The sequence below is a fragment of the Oncorhynchus gorbuscha genome, linkage group LG25, assembly GCF_021184085.1.
Source record: "Oncorhynchus gorbuscha isolate QuinsamMale2020 ecotype Even-year linkage group LG25, OgorEven_v1.0, whole genome shotgun sequence".
NCBI classification, from domain to species: domain Eukaryota; kingdom Metazoa; phylum Chordata; class Actinopteri; order Salmoniformes; family Salmonidae; genus Oncorhynchus; species Oncorhynchus gorbuscha.
In genome coordinates this window covers 37841175-37864277 of record NC_060197.1, presented here as the reverse complement: position 1 = coordinate 37864277, position 23103 = coordinate 37841175, and the positions used below count along the sequence as shown (strand labels likewise).

Sequence of the window (23103 nt, the reverse complement as noted above, 5' to 3'; positions counted from 1 at the left end):
TTTTTGGATATATATATTTTTTAAAGAAACATTGGACATCCAATAGCCAAATCGTAGTGTAAGAGCACTCTACTCTTTTTGGCCATTTTCTAGTGTTTGTGGTGAAAAACTGAGTAGGTTGAGTGTAACATTTCAACCCTGTCACCCACGACAATTTAACTATTTAAATGGATTTGTGAAGCTTGCATTCAATTGCCCCTCCCTGTTGCAAACATCAAGACTATTTTCCCCCTGTCACAAGGGGATTTATGGCTGACTTAAGATGAAGTCATCAACCCTGTTACGGTCAACCCTGTTACGGTCAACCCTGTTACGGTCAACCCTGTTACAGTCAATCCTGTTACTTTATTTGGTGCTTAATAGGCATTACCTCTTGAGATGGGAAATGTATTTTTTTATTAATTTGAACATGTGCAATTCATGACCGAATGTTCAAAATTCTGCCACCAATTTGAACATGTGCAATTCATGACCGAATGTTCAAAATTCTCCCACCAAGTTACGCTACTCAAAAGACATCTATTGCTGGAACGACCCGATGGCTTTGTAGGCATATCTCTCTCATTTCCCTTTCCAATCTACACACTTTCACTTTCTCTGCCCACATACTCACACACTGGTGAATTCCCCCCTACTATTGGGGATTCATTTAAGTCAAATGAACAGGGCTGTTTAGTTGATTCGTTTTATGTGTGCTGGTGTTGGAATGCATCATGTGAAATCACTATACGTAATGGGAAATTACTGCACTCATTAAATGTCTGAAATTGAAATGTAAAACTGTAGACTCCATTGAGGGCACAGCCCCCTAGAGTAGACAGATATACAGCGTCATGGGAACAAACAAAAGTATTTCAACGCATGCTGAGAGAACGACAGCAAACTGTCTCTGTTAACATGTCAACAGACAAGGTAAGTGCAGGCCCCACTATGACTAAGGAGAAACCTGCTGTGTGTGTGTGTGTGTGTGTGTGTGTGTGTGTGTGTGTGTGTGTGTGTGTGTGTGTGTGTGTGTGTGTGTGTGTGTGTGTGTGTGTGTGTGTGTGTGTGTGTGTGTGTGTGTGTGTGTGTGTGTGTGTGTGTGTGTGTGTGTCTGTCTGTCTGTCATTGAGTGCACAAATGTATACTTTTTTTAAAGTGCCAGTATCTATATGTATCTATATGTATCTATATTTGTATGTGCTACAAGCATTCCACATACACAGCAATATACAGTGCCTTCAGCAAATATTCACATTTTGTTGTGTTACAAAGTGGGATTAAAATGGATCTAATTGTAATTGTTTGTCAACAATCTACACAAAATACTCTCCACTCCGTAATTCTTTTATCCTGAAAAACTCCCCAATACTTAACGATTACAAGCATACCCATAACACGAAGCAGCCAGCACTATGCTTGAAAATATGGAGAGTGTTGGATTGTGTTGGATTGGATTTGCCCCAAACATAAGACTTTGTATTCAGGACTAAAAGTTCATTGCTTTGCCACGTTTTTTGCAGTATGACTCTAGTACATGGTGCAAAACAGGATGCATGTTTTGGATTATGCTTAGCTTTAAAAATGTAACAAGTACTTTTGGGTGTCAGGGAAAATGTGTAAAAAGTCCATACTTTTCCTTAGGAATGTAGTGAAGTAAAAGTAAACGTTTTTAAAAAATGGAATAGTATATTAAAGTACAGATACCCTCAAAAATGAGTTAAGTGGTACTTTAAAGTATTTTTACTTAAGTACTTTACACCACTGCTGAGCGCATTCCTTCCTCTCCAGCAACTGAGTTAAGATGGATGAATGTATCTTTACAGTGACTGGTTGTGTTGATACATCACCCACAGTGTAATTAATAACTTCACCGTGCTCAAAGGGATATTCAATGTCTGCTTTAAAAAAATACACCTGCTGTACCAATAGGTGGCTTCTTTGTGAGGCATTGGAAAACCTCCCTGGTCTTTGTGGTTGAATCTGTGTTTAAAAGGCCCTGCTGGACTGAGGGATCTGACAGATAACTGGATGTGTGGGGTACAGAGATGAGGTAGTCAATCAGAAATCATGTTAAACACTCATTTTGAACACAGGGTGTTATTATGTGACTTCTTAAGCATTTTTTTTACTCCTGAACTTAAATAGGCTTGCCATAACTAAGGGATTGAATACTTATTGAGTCAATACATTTCAGCTTTAGATTTTTTATTAATGTGTAAAAAAATAAAAATAATAATAAAATCTAAAAACTATATTCAGGCCAGTGACAAAGAAAATCGCAATTGAATTCAGGTTGTAACAACAACATGTGTAAAAGTCAAGGGGAGTGAATACTTCCTGAAGGCCCTGTATTCATGTATTCATGCTGAAGGCCCTGTATTCATGTATTCATGCTGAAGGCCCTGTATTCATGTATTCATGCTGAAGGCCCTGTATTCATGTATTCATGCTGAAGGCCCTGTATTCATGTATTCATGCTGAAGGCCCTGTATTCATGTATTCATGCTGAAGGCCCTGTATTCATGTATTCATGCTGAAGGCCCTGTATTCATGTATTCATGCTGAAGGCCCTGTATTCATGTATTCATGCTGAAGGCCCTGTATTCATGTATTCATGCTGAAGGCCCTGTATTCATGTATTCATGCTGAAGGCCCTGTATTCATGTATTCATGCTGAAGGCCCTGTATTCATGTATTCATGCTGAAGGCCCTGTATTCATGTATTCATGCTGAAGGCCCTGTATTCATGTATTCATGCTGAAGGCCCTGTATTCATGTATTCATGCTGAAGGCCCTGTATTCATGCCATCGCCACCAGCATACTGAAAGAGTCATAATGATGATGGAACAGCCTCCTTCTCTCTATTGCTGCTGGCGTGGTCCTTCTGTAGCTCAGTTGGTAGAGCATGGCGCTTGTAACGCCAGGGTAGTGGGTTCGATCCCCGGGACCACCCATATGTAGAATGTATGCACACACGACTGTAAGTCGCTTTGGATAAAAGCGTCTGCTAAATGGCATATATATATATGACTCACGTTGAAATAATGGGATGGTTTGAACACAACATACTACAACCAAGCCAACACTAGATGTCAGGATAACACATGGACAAGTCTTTGTCTCTGGAAAAGAGAAGGATTAAGGAGGGTTATGTTTCTCCAGCAGGGGGCGCACACACAGACATCTCTGGATCAACAAGTGAATGGTCTATTCTCCATTTCATTGTGTTTCTGAGTGGCAGTACAGTCGTTTGAGGGAATTCTCCTGGTTATCTACCCTCAGACGACGACAGAAAGCCTGTGGAAACCCAACTTGTTCTACTTAGCTCTACTTATCATAGATCTGCTATAGATTTACACAGACAGCCCAATTATTATCTTTAACCCAATTATTGGGAAAAACGCTGATCTAACTGGTCAAAAGACCAAATTAATGGAGAAAAAACATCTGCTTTGGGCTGCATACGTAAACGCAGCCCCTCAAATTCAAATCTGGACCTCGAAGCCAGTTTCACTGCTTATTTCAATTGTTCCCCTCTAATCTGGGACTGATTTAGACCTGGGATATCAGATGGGGGCATTATTATCAGGTATAACTGAAAAGCAGCAGTAGTCTGGACCTCTGGACCTCGCAGGGTAACATTTGAATACCCCTGGTAGAACTGAAAAGCAGCAGTAGTCTGGACCTCTGGACCTCGCAGGGTAACATTTGAATACCCCTGATTTAGACCTGGGATATCAGATGGGGGCATTATTATCAGGTAGAACTGAAAAGCAGCAGTAGTCTGGACCTCTGGACCTCGCAGGGTAACATTTGAATACCCCTGATTTAGACCTGGGATATCAGATGGGGGCATTATTATCAGGTAGAACTGAAAAGCAGCAGTAGTCTGGACCTCTGGACCTCGCAGGGTAATGTTTGAATACCCCTGATTTAGTCTATATGCCAATATCTCCTTCTTCCCTTAAGTTTGGGGTGGCAGGGTAGCCTAGTGGTTAGAGTGTTGGACTAGTAACTGAAAAGTTGCAAGTTCAAATCCCCGAGCTGACAAGGTACAAATCTGTGGTTCTGCCCCTGAACAGGCAGTTAACCCACTGTTCCTAGGCTGTCATTGAAAATAAGAATTTGTTCTTAACTGACTTGCCTAGTAAAATAAAGGTTAAAAGAAAAAATGTAAAAAGAAAAAGTTATATCCAGTAGCCCACTGATAGGCTGCATCCCAAATGCCACCGTGTTCCCTATACAGCACTTTTGACGAGAATCATAAATGGAATTTGGTGCCATTTAGGATGAAATCTAATTTTATTGGTCGCATACCACATATTTATCAGATGTTATTGGTCACATACCACATATTTATCAGATGTTATTGGTCGCATACCACATATTTATCAGATGTTATTGGTCGCATACCACATATTTATCAGATGTTATTGGTCACATACCACATATTTATCAGATGTTATTGGTCACATACCACATATTTATCAGATGTTATTGGTCACATACCACATATTTATCAGATGTTATTGGTCACATACCACATATTTATCAGATGTTATTGGTCACATACCACATATTTATCAGATGTTATTGGTCACATACCACATATTTATCAGATGTTATTGGTCACATACCACATATTTATCAGATGTTATTGGTCACATACCACATATTTATCAGATGTTATTGGTCACATACCACATATTTATCAGATGTTATTGGTCACATACCACATATTTATCAGATGTTATTGGTCACATACCACATATTTAGCAGATGTTATTGGTCGCATACCACATATTTATCAGATGTTATTGGTCACATACCACATATTTATCAGATGTTATTGGTCACATAACACATATTTATCAGATGTTATTGGTCACATACCACATATTTATCAGATGTTATTGGTCACATACCACATATTTATCAGATGTTATTGGTCACATACCACATATTTAGCAGATGTTATTGGTCACATACCACATATTTATCAGATGTTATTGGTCACATACCACATATTTATCAGATGTTATTGGTCACATACCACAGATATTTATCAGATGTTATTGGTCACATACCACATATTTATCAGATGTTATTGGTCACATACCACATATTTATCAGATGTTATTGGTCACATACCACATATTTATCAGATGTTATTGGTCACATACCACATATTTATCAGATGTTATTGGTCACATACCACATATTTATCAGATGTTATTGGTCACATATTTATCAGATGTTATTGGTCACATACCACATATTTATCAGATGTTATTGGTCACATACAGATGTTATTGGTCACATATTGGTCACATACCACATATTTATCAGATGTTATTGGTTGCATACCACATATTTAGCAGATGTTATTGCAGATGTTATTGCGGGTGTAGGGAAATACTTGTGTTCCTGCAGACATAATGCCAATTATTCCCTATGTGAATTGGGGTGAGATTCTTCCCTACACTGTAAGTGATATCCTGTAACCCAGTGGGCGTGGTTAGTTTGGTGGTGTAAGTGATATCCTGTAACCCAGTGGGCGTGGTTAGTTTGGTGGTGTAAGTGATGTATCAATATGGAGGGTGATATTTCACCACCTAACAGCACCAGCCTCTCTGCAATGAGATGTGTTGTGACGTATGGTGAGCAATGTTGTTCTCTCCAGACCCTTCTGTCAATGTCACGCCCTTTTGCCCCATCCACTTGCACACACACAATCCAAGGCACACACACGATCCAAGGCACACACACGATCTAAGGCACACACACGATCCAAGGCACACACACGATCCAAGGCACACACACGATCCAAGGCACACACACGATCCAAGGCACACACACGATCCAAGGCACACACACGATCTAAGGCACACACACGATCCAAGGCACACACATGATGCAAGACACACACACGATCCAAGGCACACACACGATCCAAGGCACACACACGATCCTAGGCACACACACGATCTAAGGCACACACACATATTTGCGCATGAAGTAGAGTATAGGCTCATAAGCACGCACGCACACACACACACACACACACACACACACACACACACACACACACACACACACACACACACACACACACACACACACACACACACACACACACACACACACACACACACACACACACACACACACACACACACACACACACACACACACACACACACACACAAAGGCCAGATAGAAGAAACGTGGGGGCACAGGAACATGTAGGCTGTGTGTGAGTACCACCGTGTCACCTGCTCGCTGTAACATCTCTGTGCCTGTGTGTCGCCCTGCGCTGAGCTTTGAGGCATGACTTCCCATGTCCCCGAGTCACACAGAGACATCCAGAACACAGAGACGGAGAAACAGACTACAGTACTAGCATAGAGAAAAACAAGGGCTATAGGATTGGTATTTAGCTATACAGGCATTTATAAACTGGGAGGTCGAGCCCTGAATATCAGACCGTATACTGTAAACCACGGGTGTGTCAAAACATGTATTTTTACAGCTCTAATTACGTTGGTAACCAGTTTATAACAGCAATAAGGCACCTTGGGGGTTTGTGGTATATGACCAATATATACCACACCCCCTTGTGCCTTATCACTTAAATATAGGTAGACAACTTACTGTTTAAATATGTAAGTGGTACATATGTATAAAGATTAATATGTGTCATAAAATGTTTTATGTATTGGGTCCTTATCGAGAGCAACACTCAACAAGACATCATGACTTAAAATGTAAAAAATGTAAATAATTGTGACGCTGTATGAAATCAGTTATGATAGTAGTCCACACTACAGTAGAGTTCAGTTTGGACATGTATTGACATCGCCATGTATAATAGTTCCATTTCACCCAATGCTCTGATGAAATTAAATCATCTTTTAAGGCAATTTAATGCTTGAGTGGCGGTCAGAGCTTAATTCAATGATCTTTTCATACCCAGACTCTCTTCAGGGCCAAATTCATTCCAAGCAGCCAACTGTTGAGGAGATGGCATGTATTAGGACACTTGTCTTCATTTCTGCACCCTTTGCAATGAGCTGCATTCTTTATGAAATGAACGTAATAGCTAGAATTATGTCAGCGATGTTTGTTTGATTTTTGATTATATACTTTGATTAAATGACAACCGGTTAGGACAGTTGTAATGTGTCCTATGAAATGTCCTGTGTTACTGGATATGCAATGTGCACACAGAGAGAGAAGACACTTCTTCATAAGATGGCTACACTCAGGAACAGAGATATGACTCTCACAACATTACCGAGGCCCGTTTTGAAGATTTGGAAAAACGTTCGCAAATATCCATGTGTCCACCGCATATGTGTTCTCGTTTAATCTTGACACATTTTCCGGCTTGCTGCATGTTTACATCAGAAATGAACCAAATGCCTCTTCAGATGTTAAGCAGAAATGACCTAATAAAGTAGAGCTTTGAAGCACATCAAACTTCAAAGGACGACATAATCAGGGTATTTTCCTAACTAGAGCTGAAACGGAATGAGCGTGTACAAGTGCACATGTATGTGGTTATGTGGTGTACGTTTTTCAAAACTCCCTTTCCAAGTCTGTTGAAAGCTACCCCAATAGTAAGGGGAAACTAGTCTCCAGTGAAATTACAATGAATCAATATTGCTTATGTTTCTTTGCCAAAAAAACACCAAAGTGAACAAGATATGTGCCAGTTTTCCACAAGGGCAATACGTAGACTGAAAGACCAGCCTGAAAGGGTGCCAGTCAGTATAATGTTGACTGTGACCTTTTTATTTGATTTTTTAACCTTTATTTAACTAGGCAAGTCAGTTAAGAACAAATTCTTATTTTCAATGATGGCCTAGGAACAGTGGGTTAACTGCCTGTTCAGGGGCAGAACGACAGATTTGTACCTTGTCAGCTCGGGGGTTTGAACTTGCAACCTTCCGGTTACTTGTCCAATGCTCTAACCACTAGGCTACCCTGCCACCACCTTACAATTAGAGGGAGATTACATTTTTGGGAGTGTTTCCCCAGTCTGGAAGTTTCTTCTACTGTCTCTGTCAGACCCCTTACTTCACACTATTCACCCAAAATAGAGAGCAACGTAGAGAAAGAGGAGAGGAGACAAATAGACCAACAGTAGCTCAGAGATACAGAATGAGGTGTGAGGACTGAAGCAGAGAAATGACAACAGACGAGAGAGAGAGAAATAGAGGGAGAGGGGGAGAGAAATAGACCAACAGTAGCTCAGAGATACAGAATGAGGTGTGAGGACTGAAGCAGAGAAATGACAACAGACGAGAGAGAGAGAAATAGAGGGAGAGGGGGAGAGAAATAGAGGGAGAGGGAGAGAGAAATAGAGGGAGAGGGGGAGAGACATAGAGGGAGATGGGGAGAGAAATAGAGGGAGAGGGAGAGAGAAATAGAGGGAGAGGGAGAGAGAAATAGAGGGAGAGGGGGAGAGACATAGAGGGAGATGGGGAGAGAAATAGAGGGAGAGGGGGAGAGAAATAGACCAACAGTAGCTCAGAGATACAGAATGAAGTGTGAGGACTGAAGCAGAGAAATGACAACAGACGAGAGAGAGAGAAATAGAGGGAGAGGGGGAGAGAAATAGAGGGAGAGGGGGAGAGAAATAGAGGGAGAGGGAGAGAGAAATAGAGGGAGAGGGGGAGAGACATAGAGGGAGATGGGGAGAGAAATAGAGGGAGAGGGAGAGAGAAATAGAGGGAGAGGGGGAGAGAAATAGAGGGAGAGGGGGAGAGACATAGAGGGAGATGGGGAGAGAAATAGAGGGAGAGGGGGAGAGAAATAGACCAACAGTAGCTCAGAGATACAGAATGAGGTGTGAGGACTGAAGCAGAGAAATGACAACAGACGAGAGAGAGAGAAATAGAGGGAGAGGGGGAGAGAAATAGAGGGAGAGGGGGAGAAATAGAAATAGAGGGAGAGGGAGAGAGAAGTAGAGGAGGAGAGGGGGAGAGAAATAGAGGGAGAGGGGGAGAGACAGAAGGAGATGGGGAGAGAAATAGAGGGAGATGGGGAGAGAAATAGAGGGAGAGGGAGAGAGAAATAGAGGGAGAGGGGGAGAGAAATAGAGGGAGAGGGGGAGAGAAATAGAGGGAGAGGGAGAGAGAAATAGAGGGAGAGGGGGAGAGACATAGAGGGAGATGGGGAGAGAAATAGAGGGAGAGGGGAGAGAAATAGAGGGAGAGGGGGAGAGAAATAGAGGGAGAGGGGAGAGAAATAGAGGGAGGGAGGAGAGAGAGAAATAGAGGGAGAGGGGGAGAGAAATAGGGGAGAGAAATAGAGAGAAAGGGATAAAGAGTGAGAGAGGGAGCGATAGAGGGAGAGGGAGAGGGAGAGAGAAATGGAGAGAGAGGGGGAGAGGGAGAGAGAAATAGAGGGGGAGAGAAATAGAGGGAGAGGGGGAGAGACATAGAGGGAGATGGGGAGAGAAATAGAGGGAGAGGGGGAGAGAAATAGACCAACAGTAGCTCAGAGATACAGAATGAGGTGTGAGGACTGAAGCAGAGAAATGACAACAGACGAGAGAGAGAGAAATAGAGGGAGAGGGGGAGAGAAATAGAGGGAGAGGGGGAGAGAAATAGAGGGAGAGGGAGAGAGAAATAGAGGGAGAGGGGGAGAGACATAGAGGGAGATGGGGAGAGAAATAGAGGGAGAGGGAGAGAGAAATAGAGGGAGAGGGGGAGAGAAATAGAGGGAGAGGGGAGAGAAATAGAGGGAGATGGGGAGAGAAATAGAGGGAGATGGGGAGAGAAATAGAGGGAGATGGGGAGAGAAAATAGAGGGAGAGGGGGAGAGAAATAGAGGGAGAGGGGGAGAGAAATAGAGGGAGAGGGAGAGAGAAATAGAGGGAGAGGGAGAGAAATAGAGGGAGGGAGAGAAATAGAGGGAGGGGGGAGAAATAGAGGGAGAGGGGGAGAGAAATAGAGAGAAAGGGATAAAGAGTGAGAGAGGGAGCGATAGAGGGAGAGGGAGAGAGAAATGGAGAGAGAGGGGAGAGGGAGAGAGAAATAGAGGGAGAGGGAGAGAGAAATAGAGGGAGAGGGGGAGAGAAATAGAGAGAAAGGGATAAAGAGTGAGAGAGTGAGCGATAGAGGGAGAGGGAGAGAGAAATAGAGGGAGAGGGAGAGAGAAAGAGAGGGAGAGGGAGAGAGAAAGAGAGGGAGAGGGAGAGAGAAATGGAGGGAGAAGGAGAGAGAAAGAGAGGGAGAGGGAGAGAGAAATAGAGGGAGAGGGGGAGAGAAATAGAGAGAAAGGGAGAAAGAGTGAGAAAGGGAGCGATAGAGGGAGAGACAGTGTGTCACATACAGAAAGACAGAAAAAGGTGGTGGTGTAACTTAAAGTGAGGATAATTTAAGGAGGGTGTCATGACGCCCAAGGAGTATCTCTCCCTCCATTTATCTCTCTCCCCATGATTTATGGCACCAGGACAGCCTGCCCACCAGCCCAGCATGGTGCCACCCAGCCCACCAGTCCTGTATGGTGCCACCCAGCCCACCAGTCCTGTATGGTGCCACCCAGCCCACCAGTCCTGTGTGGTGCCACCCTGCTGCCCACCAGTCCTGTATGGTGCCACCTTGCCCACCAGTCCTGTATGGTGCCACCCTGCCCACCAGCCCTGTTTGGTGCAACCCTGCCCACCAGTCCTGTGTGGTGCCACCCTGCCCACCTGCCCTGTGTGGTGCCACCCTGCTGCCCACCAGTCCTGTGTGGTGCCACCCTGCTGCCCACCAGTCCTGTATGGTGCCACCTTGCCCACCAGTCCTGTATGGTGCCACCCTGCCCACCAGCCCTGTATGGTGCCACCTTGCCCACCAGTCCTGTATGGTGCCACCCTGCCCACCAGTCCTGTATGGTGACACCCTGCCCACCAGCCCTGTATGGTGCCACCCTGCCCACCAGTCCTGTGTGGTGCCACCCTGCCCACCAGTCCTGTGTGGTGACACCCTGCCCACCAGCCCTGTATGGTGCCACCCTGCCCACCAGCCCTGTATGGTGCCATCCTGCCCACCAGCCCTGTATGGTGCTACAGAATATTCCTTACCTGTCCCCATGTTGTACCATTTTTCACTACCCTAATGGCTTGGTAAGATGGTATACAACTCATCTCCTTGGGTGTGTCAATACTCATCCATGGCTTCCTTTCCATGTATACTTTTAACACAAACAAGTGACAAACAGCATACGTGCCTGGCCATTTTAGGCCATGCCAGATCAGTGATCATGGAGATGAAAACACAAGAAATGGAAGCAACTTAACAGCATTGAGATACACCCCTAGTCTCTTAGTATTCAACTTGCATGGTGAGATGTCAGCCCATTCAACCCGATAGGCTGACAGAGAGATAGGTTAAATATAGGCTTGTTATGGGAGGTGTAATGAGAGGAGCAACAGCACATTGATGCTGTCTGGGTTCATACTCTTGTAGCAGAATGATGGGGTCTCCAAGGGCAACGCTGCTGCTGCATGCTGGGTGACGTGGTCCAAATCAACTAAATCCACCAGGAGAGGGGGAGAGAGATGAAGAGATAGACAGAGGAAGATAGAGAGATGAAACGATAGACAGAGGAAGTTAGAGAGATGAAACGATAGAGGAAGATAGAGAGATGAAACGATAGAAAGAGAAGATAGAGAGATGAAACGATAGAGGAAGATAGAGAGATGAAACGATAGAAAGAGGAAGATAGAGAGATGAAACGATAGAGGAAGATAGAGAAACGATGAAACGATAGAAAGAGATAGAAGATAGAGAAGATGAAACATAGAAGATAGAGGAAGATAGAGAAGATAGAGAGATGAAATAGAGAGATGAAACGATAGAAAGAGGAAGATAGAGAGATGAAACGATAGAGGAAGATAGAGAGATGAAACGATAGAAAGAGGAAGATAGAGAGATGAAACGATAGAGGAAGATAGAGAGATGAAACGATAGAAAGAGGAAGATAGAGAGATGAAACGATAGAAAGAGGAAGATAGAGAGATGAAACGATAGAGGAAGATAGAGAGATGAAATAGACGATAGAGATGAAGATAGAGGAAGATAGAAAAACGATAGAGGAAGATAGAGAGATGAAACGATAGAAAGATGAAGATAGAGATAAACGATAGAGGAAGATAGAGAGATGAAACGATAGAGATAGAAGATAGACAGAGGAAGATAGAAGATGAAACGATAGAAAGATAGGAAGATAGAGAGATGAAACTATAGACAGAGGAAGATAGAGAGATGAAACGATAGAGGAAGATAGAGAGATGAAACGATAGAAAGATGAAGATAGAGAGATGAAACGATAGAGGAAGATAGAGAGATGAAACGATAGAAAGATGAAGATAGAGAGATGAAACGATAGACAGAGGAAGATAGAGAGATGAAACGATAGAAAGAGAAGATAGAGAGATGAAACGATAGAAAGAGGAAGATAGAGAGATGAAACGATAGACAGAGGAAGATAGAGAGATGAAACGATAGAGGAAGATAGAGAGATGAAACGATAGAAAGAGGAAGATAGAGAGATGAAACGATAGAAAGAGGAAGATAGAGAGATGAAACGACAGACAGAGGAAGATAGAGAGATGAAGAGATAGATAAGGAAAACGATAGAGAGAAGATGAAAGATGAAATGATAGACAGAGGAAGATAGAGAGATGAAACGATAGAGGAAGATAGAGAGATGAAACGATAGAAGAGGAAGATAGAGAGAAACGATGAAAGAGATAGAGAGATGAAATGATAGACAGAGGAAGATAGAGAGATGAAACGATAGAAAGAGGAAGATAGAGAGATGAAACGATAGAGGAAGATAGAGAGATGAAACGATAGAAAGAGGAAGATAGAGAGATGAAACGATAGAGGAAGATAGAGAGATGAAACGATAGAAAGAGGAAGATAGAGAGATGAAACGATAGAAGAGGAAGATAGAGAAGATAGAGAAACGAGATGAAATGAAACGATAGATAGAGAGATGAAACGATAGAGGAAGATAGAGAGATGAAACGATAGAAAGAGGAAGATAGAGAGATGAAACGATAGAGGAAGATAGAGAGATGAAACGATAGAAAGAGGAAGATAGAGAGATGAAACGATAGAGGAAGATAGAGAGATGAAACGATAGAGGAAGATAGAGAGATGAAACGATAGAGGAAGATAGAGAGATGAAACGATAGAGGAAGATAGAGAGATGAAACGATAGAAAGATGAAGATAGAGAGATGAAACCATAGAGGAAGATAGAGAGATGAAACGATAGAAAGATGAAGATAGAGAGATGAAACGATAGACAGAGGAAGATAGAGAGATGAAACGATAGAAAGAGGAAGATAGAGAGATGAAACTATAGACAGAGGAAGTTAGAGAGATGAAACGATAGACAGAGGAAGATAGAGAGATGAAACGATAGAGGAAGATAGAGAGATGAAACGATAGAAAGATGAAGATAGAGAGATGAAACGATAGAGGAAGATAGAGAGATGAAACGATAGAAAGAGAGAAGATAGAAAGAGATAGAAAAACGATAGACAGAGGAAGATAGAGAGATGAAACGATAGAGGAAGATAGAGAGATGAAACGATAGAAAGAGGAAGATAGAGAGATGAAACGATAGACAGAGGAAGATAGAGAGATGAAACGATAGAGGAAGATAGAGAGATGAAACGATAGAAGAGAGGAAGATAGAGAGATGAAACGACAGAAAGAGGAAGATAGAGAAGATGAAGATGACAGAGAGAAGATAGAGAGATGAAAAACGATAGACAGAGGAAGATAGAGATGAAGAGATGAAAGAGAAGATAGAGAGATGAAACGATAGACAGAGGAAGATAGAGAGATGAAACGATAGACAGAGAGAAGATAGAAGATAGAGAGATGAAACGATAGAGGAAGATAGAGAGATGAAACGATAGAAAGAGGAGGATAGAGAGATAAATGAGACAGAGGAAGATAGAAATGAAACGATAGAAAGAGGAAGATAGAGAGATGAAACGATAGAAATAGGAAGATAGAGAGATGAAACGATAGAGAGAAGATAGAGAGATGAAACGATAGAAAGAGGAAGATAGAGAGATGAAACGATAGAAATAGGAAGATAGAGAGATGAAACGATAGACAGAGGAAGATAGAGAGGTGAAACGATAGAGGAAGATAGAGAGGTGAAACAATAGAAAGAGGAAGATAGAGAGATGGAGTGATAGAAAGAGGAAGATAGAGAGATGAAACGATAGAAAGAGGAAGATAGAGAGATGAAACGATAGACAGAGGAAGATAGAGAGATGAAACGATAGACAGAGGAAGATAGAGAGATGAAACGATAGACAGAGGAAGATAGAGAGATGAAGAGATAGGCAGAGGAAGATAGAGAGATGAAACGATAGACAGAGGAAGATAGAGAGATGAAACGATAGACAGAGGAAGATAGAGAGATGAAACGATAGAGAGATGAAACGATAGACAGAGGAAGATAGAGAGGTGAAACGATAGAGGAAGATAGAGAGATGGAATGATAGAAAGAGGAAGATAGAGAGATGAAATGATAGAAAGAGGAAGATAGAGAGATGAAACGATAGACAGAGGAAGATAGAGAGATGAAACGATAGAAAGAGGAAGATAGAGAGATGAAACGATAGACAGAGGAAGATAGAGAGATGAAACGATAGACAGAGGAAGATAGAGAGATGAAACGATAGACAGAGGAAGATAGAGAGATGAAACGATAGACAGAGGAAGATAGAGAGATGAAACGATAGAAAGATAGAGAGATGAAACGATAGAAGAGGAAGATAGAGAGATGAAACGATAGACAGAGGAAGATAGAGAGAAACGATGAAACGATAGAAAGAGGAAGATAGAGAGATGAAACGATAGACAGAGGAAGATAGAGAGAAGATGAAACGATAGAGAGGAAGATAGAGAGATGAAACGATAGAAAGAGGAAGATAGAGAGATGAAACGATAGACAGAGGAAGATAGAGAGATGAAACGATAGACAGAGGAAGATAGAGAGATGAAACGATAGAAAGATGAAGATAGAGAGATGAAACGATAGACAGAGGAAGATAGAGAGATGAAACGATAGAGGAAGATAGAGAGATGAAACGATAGAAAGAGGAAGATAGAGAGATGAAACGATAGACAGAGGAAGATAGAGAGATGAAACGATAGAGAAGATAGAGAGATGAAACGATAGAAAGAGGAAGATAGAGAGATGAAACGATAAAGAGGAAGATAGAGAGATGAAACGATAGACAGAGGAAGATAGAGAGATGAAACGATAGACAGAGATAGAGACAGAGGAAGATAGAGAGATGAAACGATAGAAAGAGAAGATAGAGAGATGAAATGATAGAAAGAGGAAGATAGAGAGATGAAACGATGAAAGATAGAGAGATGAAACGATAGACAGAGGAAGATAGAGAGATGAAACGATAGAGGAAGATAGAGAGATGAAACGATAGAAAGAGGAAGATAGAGAGATGAAATGACAGAAAGAGGAAGATAGAGAGATGAAACGACAGACAGAGGAAGATAGAGAGATGAAACGATAGAAAGAGGAAGATAGAGAAATGATAGACAGAGGAAGAATAGAAGAGAGGAAGATAGAGAGATGAAAAACGATAGACAGAGGAAGATAGAGAGATGAAACGATAGACAGAGGAAGATAGAGAGATGAAACGATAGACAGAGGAAGATAGAGAGATGAAACGATAGACAGAGGAAGATAGAGAGATGAAACGATAGACAGAGGAAGATAGAGAGATGAAACGAGGAAGATAGAGAGATGAAACGATAGACAGAGGAAGATAGAGAGATGAAACGATAGACAGAGGAAGATAGAGAGATGAAACGATAGAAGATAGAGAGATGAAACGATAGACAGAGGAAGATATAGAGATGAAGAGATAGATAAGGAAGATAGAGAGATGAAACGATAGACAGAGGAAGATAGAGAGATGAAACGATAGACAGAGGAAGATAGAGAGATGAAACGATAGAGGAAGATAGAGAGATGAAACGATAGAAAGAGGAGGATAGAGAGGTGAAATGATAGACAGAGGAAGATAGAGAGATGAAACGATAGAAAAAGGAAGATAGAGAGATGAAACGATAGAGAGGAAGATAGAGAGATGAAACGATAGAAAGAGGAAGATAGAGAGATGAAACGATAGAAATAGGAAGATAGAGAGATGAAACGATAGACAGAGGAAGATAGAGAGGTGAAACGATAGAGGAAGATAGAGAGGTGAAACAATAGAAAGAGGAAGATAGAGAGATGGAGTGATAGAAAGAGGAAGATAGAGAGATGAAACGATAGAAAGAGGAAGATAGAGAGATGAAACGATAGACAGAGGAAGATAGAGAGATGAAACGATAGACAGAGGAAGATAGAGAGATGAAACGATAGACAGAGGAAGATAGAGAGATGAAGAGATAGGCAGAGGAAGATAGAGAGATGAAACGATAGACAGAGGAAGATAGAGAGATGAAACGATAGACAGAGGAAGATAGAGAGATGAAACGATAGACAGAGGAAGATAGAGAGAAAGAAGAGGAAGATAGAATGGAATGATAGAGAGAAGATGGAATGATAGAAAGAGGAAGATAGAGAGATGAAACGATGAGAAGAGAGGAAGATAGAGAGATGAAACGATAGACAGAGGAAGATAGAGAGATGAAACGATAGAAAGAGAAGATAGAGAGATGAAACGATAGACAGAGGAAGATAGAAGAAACGATAGACAGAGGAAGATGAAACGAGAGATGAAACGATAGACAGAGGAAGATAGAGAGATGAAACGATAGACAGAGGAAGATAGAGAGATGAAACGATAGACAGAGGAAGATAGAGAGATGAAACGATAGACAGAGGAAGATAGAGAGATGAAACGATAGAGGAAGATAGAGAGATGAAACGATAGAAAGAGGAAGATAGAGAGATGAAACGATAGACAGAGGAAGATAGAGAGATGAAACGATAGAGGAAGATAGAGAGATGAAACGATAGAAAGAGGAAGATAGAGAGATGAAACGACAGAAAGAGGAAGATAGAGAGATGAAACGACAGACAGAGGAAGATAGAGAGATGAAACGATAGAGGAAGATAGAGAGATGAAACGATAGAAAGAGGAAGATAGAGAGATGAAATGACAGAAAGAGGAAGATAGAGAGATGAAACGATAGACAGAGGAAGATAGAGAGATGAAACGATAGAAGAGGAAGATAGAGAGATGAAACGATAGAAAGAGGAAGATAGAGAGATGAAACGATAGACAGAGGAAGATAGAGAGATGAAACGATAGACAGAGGAAGATAGAGAGATGAAACGATAGAGATAGAAGATAGAGATGAAATGATAGAAGAGAGGAAGATAGAGAGATGAAATGATAGAAAGAGGAAGATAGAGAGATGAAACGATAGACAGAGGAAGATAGAGAGATGAAACGATAGAAAGAGAGAGATGAAGATAGAGAGGAGATAGAGAGATGAAACGATAGACAGAGGAAGATAGAGAGAAACGAAACAGATAGACAGAGGAAGATAGAGAGATGAAACGATAGACAGAGGAAGATAGAGAGATGAAACGATAGAAAGAGGAAGATAGAGAGATGAAACGATAGACAGAGGAAGATAGAGAGATGAAACGATAGAGGAAAGATAGAGAGATGAAACGATAGAAAGAGGAAGATAGAGAGATGAAACGATAGAAAGAGGAAGATAGAGAGATGAAACGATAGAGAGGAAGATAGAGAGATGAAACGATAGACAGAGGAAGATAGAAGATAGAGGAAGATGAAATGAAACGATAGAAAGAGGAAGATAGAGAGATGAAACGATAGACAGAGGAAGATAGAGAGATGAAACGATAGAGAGGAAGATAGAGAGATGAAACGATAGAAAGAGGAAGATAGAGAGATGAAACGATAGATGGAGATGAAACGACAGAAGAGGAAGATAGAGAGATGAAACGACAGACAGAGGAAGATAGAGAGATGAAACGAGGAAGATAGAGAGATGAAGATAGAAAGAGAAGATAGAGAATGAGAATGAAACGATAGAAAGAGGAAGATAGAGAGATGAAACGATAGACAGAGGAAGATAGAGAGATGAAACGATAGACAGAGGAAGATAGAGAGGTGAAACGATAGAGGAAGATAGAGAGATGGAATGATAGAAAGAGGAAGATAGAGAGATGAAATGATAGAAAGAGGAAGATAGAGAGATGAAACGATAGACAGAGGAAGATAGAGAGATGAAACGATAGAAAGAGGAAGATAGAGAGATGAAACGATAGACAGAGGAAGATAGAGAGATGAAACGATAGACAGAGGAAGATAGAGAGATGAAACGATAGACAGAGGAAGATAGAGAGATGAAACGATAGACAGAGGAAGATAGAGAGATGAAACGATAGAAAGAGGAAGATAGAGAGATGAAACGATAGACAGAGGAAGATATAGAGATGAAGAGATAGATAAGGAAGATAGAGAGATGAAACGATAGACAGAGGAAGATAGAGAGATGAAACGATAGACAGAGGAAGATAGAGAGATGAAACGATAGAGGAAGATAGAGAGATGAAACGATAGAAAGAGGAGGATAGAGAGGTGAAATGATAGACAGAGGAAGATAGAGAGATGAAACGATAGAAAGAGGAAGATAGAGAGATGAAACGATAGAAAGAGGAAGATAGAGAGATGAAACGATAGAAGAGGAAGATAGAGAGATGAAACGATAGACAGAGGAAGATAGAGAGATAGATGAAACGATAGACAGAGGAAGATAGAGAGATGAAACAGATAGAAAGAGGAAGATAGAGAGATGAAACGATAGAAAGAGGAAGATAGAGAGATGAAACGATAGAAAGAGGAAGATAGAGAGATGAAACGATAGAAGGAAGATAGAAGATAGAGAGATGAAACGATAGACAGAGGAAGATAGAGAGATGAAGAGATAGACAGAGGAAGATAGAGAGATGAAACGATAGACAGAGGAAGATAGAGAGATGAAACGATAGACAGAGGAAGATAGAGAGATGAAACGATAGACAGAGGAAGATAGAGAGATGAAACGATAGACAGAGGAAGATAGAGAGATGAAACGATAGAGGAAGATAGAGAGATGAAAAACGATAGACAGAGGAAGATAGAGAGATGAAATGATAGACAGAGGAAGATAGAGAGATGAAACGATAGAAAGAGGAAGATAGAGAGATGAAACGATAGACAGAGGAAGATAGAGAGATGAAACGATAGACAGAGGAAGATAGAGAGATGAAACGATAGACAGAGGAAGATAGAGAGATGAAACGATAGACAGAGGAAGATAGAGAGATGAAACGATAGACAGAGGAAGATAGAGAGATGAAAGAGGAAAGATAGAGAGATGATAGAAAGAGGAAGATAGAGAGATGAAACGATAGACAGAGGAAGATAGAGAGATGAAACGATAGAAAGAGGAAGATAGAGAGATGAAACGATAGACAGAGGAAGATAGAGAGATGAAACGATAGAAGAGGAAGATAGAGAGATGAAACGATAGACAGAGGAAGATATAGAGATGAAGAGATAGATAGAGGAAGATAGAGAGATGAAACGATAGACAGAGGAAGATAGAAGAGATGAAAACGATAGACAGAGGAAGATATAGAGATGAAGAGATAGATAAGGAAGATAGAGAGATGAAACGATAGACAGAGGAAGATAGAGAGATGAAAGATAGATAGAGGAAGATAGAGATAGATGAAACAGATAGAGGAAGATAGAGAGATGAAAAACGATAGAAAGGAAGATAGAGAGATGAAACGATAGACAGAGGAAGATAGAGAAGATGAAACGATAGAAAGAGGAAGATAGAGAGATGAAACGATAGAAAGAGGAAGATAGAGAAATGAAACGATAGAAAGGAAGATAGAGATGAAACGATAGAAAGAGGAAGATAGAGAAATGAAACGATAGAAAGAGGAAGATAGAGAGATGAAACGATAGAAATAGGAAGATAGAGAGATGAAACGATAGACAGAGGAAGATAGAGAGATGAAACGATAGACAGAGGAAGATAGAGAGATGAAACGATAGAAAGAGGAAGATAGAGAGATGAAACGATAGAAAGAGGAAGATAGAGAGATGAAACGATATAAAGAGGAAGATAGAGGGAATAAATGATAGATAGAGGAAGATGGGGAGGACGATGAAGAGGAAGATTAATTAGATGAAGGAGAGAGAGAGATTAATTTCTCACCTCCTTCACTATTAGTATCAATCACTCTTCCACTCGACATCTCCCCTCCCTCCATTGCTCGGCTAGATAACAACAGATTTGGTCTCATCATGCATGCGAACAGGCACCACACACCTTACAGTGAGGGTGCAGGTGTTAGAGAAGCAGTCTGATAACAACCCACCTGGCCCTCCTCTCTGTCCCTTATCGTGATAATTGGCCTACAGGGTCATGGATAATGGATAATCATGGCTGGGAGTCACACTCTGTGTGGCCGTCTCTCCCATCCCCCTCCCTCGTATCCCCTGGCAAATCAGGCCATGTTTTGGCTGCTGGGGTTGTTCTGCTTTGGTGGCAGGATGCGACAGTGTCCTCAACTGACTGCCAGCGTGGCCTACTTTCCCCAAGAGGGAGAGATGAGAGATGAGAAAAGGTCTGCTCCGTTTTCAATATGGAAATAGATGAGAGGGAAGAGGGTGAGATGGAGATAAAGAGAGAGAAAGAGGTATTTTCTGTTCTGTGAGGATGGGGATCTGAGAGTATGTAGCAAGGGAGAGAATGAGGTAGAGCGAGAGGTGGTGGAGAGAAAGGGGGGGGGGTAAAGAGAAAGCAAAACAGGAGCAGAGGGGGAGAGAGGGGGAATGGACAGAGAGAAATTGAGAGCATGAGAAAACAGAGTGAGAGTCGGAGAGGATCTTGTCTGGCTGTCTTCTTGTGTTTTAATCACCACACTCTGTTGTTCAGCACGTCTTTCATCTCGGTGGATGCGCTAGCTGTTAGCAGACTGGCGCTATTACAACTGGCTGGCACACACACCCTTCATTAAATCTGAGATGGGCCCCTCTCTCCTTGGATATCATAGAAAATATGACATCATACGCTAAGGAGACAAAGACGATCAATGTCAAAGACAGCCTGATCCCTAAGCAGAGCCAAGTGACCATCTCATGCTATAGAAACCACTTCTCAACCATTTCAGCAGTATATCACAACAAAGCCTTCCATTGCTGTTGTCCTGAAACATGGAGAGAGACATGCCCAGACGGGTCTGTCCATTGCTGTTGTCCTGAAACATGGAGAGAGACATGCCCAGACGGGTCTGTCCATTTCCTGGAACATGGAGAGAGACATTGTCCTGAAAACATGGAGAGAGACATGCCCAGACGGGTCTGTCCATTGCTGTTGTCCTGGAACATGGAGAGAGACATGCCCAGACGGGTCTGTCCATTGCTGTTGTCCTGAAACATGGAGAGAGACATTGCTGTTGTCCTGAAACATGGAGAGACATGCCCAGGCCCAGTCTGTCCATTGCTGTTGTCCTGGAACATGGAGAGAGACATGCCCAGACGGGTCTGTCCATTGCTGTTGTCCTGGAACATGGAGAGAGACATGCCCAGACGGGTCTGTCCATTGCTGTTGTCCTGAAACATGGAGAGAGACATGCCCAGACGGGTCTGTCCATTGCTGTTGTCCTGTCCATTGCCGTTGTCCTGGAACATGGAGAGAGACATGCCCAGACGGGTCTGTCCATTGCTGTTGTCCTGAAACATGGAGAGAGACATGCCCAGACGGGTCTGTCCATTGCTGTTGTCCTGAAACATGGAGAGAGACATGCCCAGACGGGTCTGTCCATTGCTGTTGTCCTGAAACATGGAGAGAGACATGCCCAGACGGGTCTGTCCATTGCTGTTGTCCTGAAACATGGAGAGAGACATGCCCAGAAACATGGGTCTCTGTCCATTGCTGTCCTGAAACATGGAGAGAGACATGCCCAGACGGGTCTGTCCATTGCTGTTGTCCTGAAACATGGAGAGAGACATGCCCAGACGGGTCTGTCCATTGCTGTTGTCCTGAAACATGGAGAGAGACATGCCCAGACGGGTCTGTCCATTGCTGTTGTCCTGAAACATGGAGAGAGACATGCCCAGACGGCTGTCTGTGGAGAGAGACCATTGTCCATTGCTGTTGTCCTGAAACATGGAGAGAGACATGCCCAGACGGGTCTGTCCATTGCTGTTGTCCTGAAACATGGAGAGAGACATGCCCAGACGGGTCTGTCCATTGCACATCATAGAATCTCAATCACCCTCTTAACAAATGTTATTCACCAGATGATGAAACAAATCAATAGCGTTTTTATTGTCCCCTACAAAACAATATGGACCCTGTTAAATGGCACTGTATTCACGGGAATAGGGCTTATTTACAAGTACAGCATGCTATACCAGGAATGGTTTCCAATTGAAATGGTGCTGGGGTTCATTTCTAACCGAGCCACTCCACAATCTGAAAGTCAATGAGGTAGGTTAATAACACAGTTCATGGTCATGAATCATGAAAATGTTCCCAGGGTCTTTAAATAAGCTGTTAGTTGCACAGCCCTGCTACCTCCATGAATTCAATTTGAGGCCTGTACAAAAAGAAATGGCTACAGTATGCATGCAGTCATTTGAGCTATATGGTATGGAAATAGGTTAGATGAATACTGAAAGTGTAGCGGTTTCAATGGAAAACATTTGTATCTCAGAGAAAGAATTTACATACTGTAGTAGAACAATAATAATACAAAATCCATATCTGAATATCCTGTACAGCATCAAATCTAAAAGATGTATATATTTTGATGAATGACACCAATGGACATTTGGATAATGATGTTGGTGTGCAGATTTACTTCCATTAGCTAGGTAGTTCTTTATATGTAGGTTGAGTCAGTCATGTCCCTCTCTCCCGCTCTCTCTCTCTCTCTCTCTCTCTCTCTCTCTCTCTCTCTCTCTCTCTCTCTCTCTCTCTCTCTCTCTCTCCCGCTCTCTCTCTCTCTCTCTCTCTCTCTCTCTCTCTCTCTCTCTCTCTCTCTCTCTCTCCCGCTCTCTCTCTC

The 23103-nt window shown here is 42.1% G+C and overlaps 1 protein-coding gene across 7 annotated transcripts in view; it reads left to right on the top strand.

Annotated features, from left to right (window-relative positions):
- Positions 1-23103, top strand: part of LOC124013620 (neurexin-2-like) — a 1135017-nt gene that overhangs the window by 597069 nt on the left and 514845 nt on the right. The gene's annotated exons all lie outside the window — the stretch shown is intronic.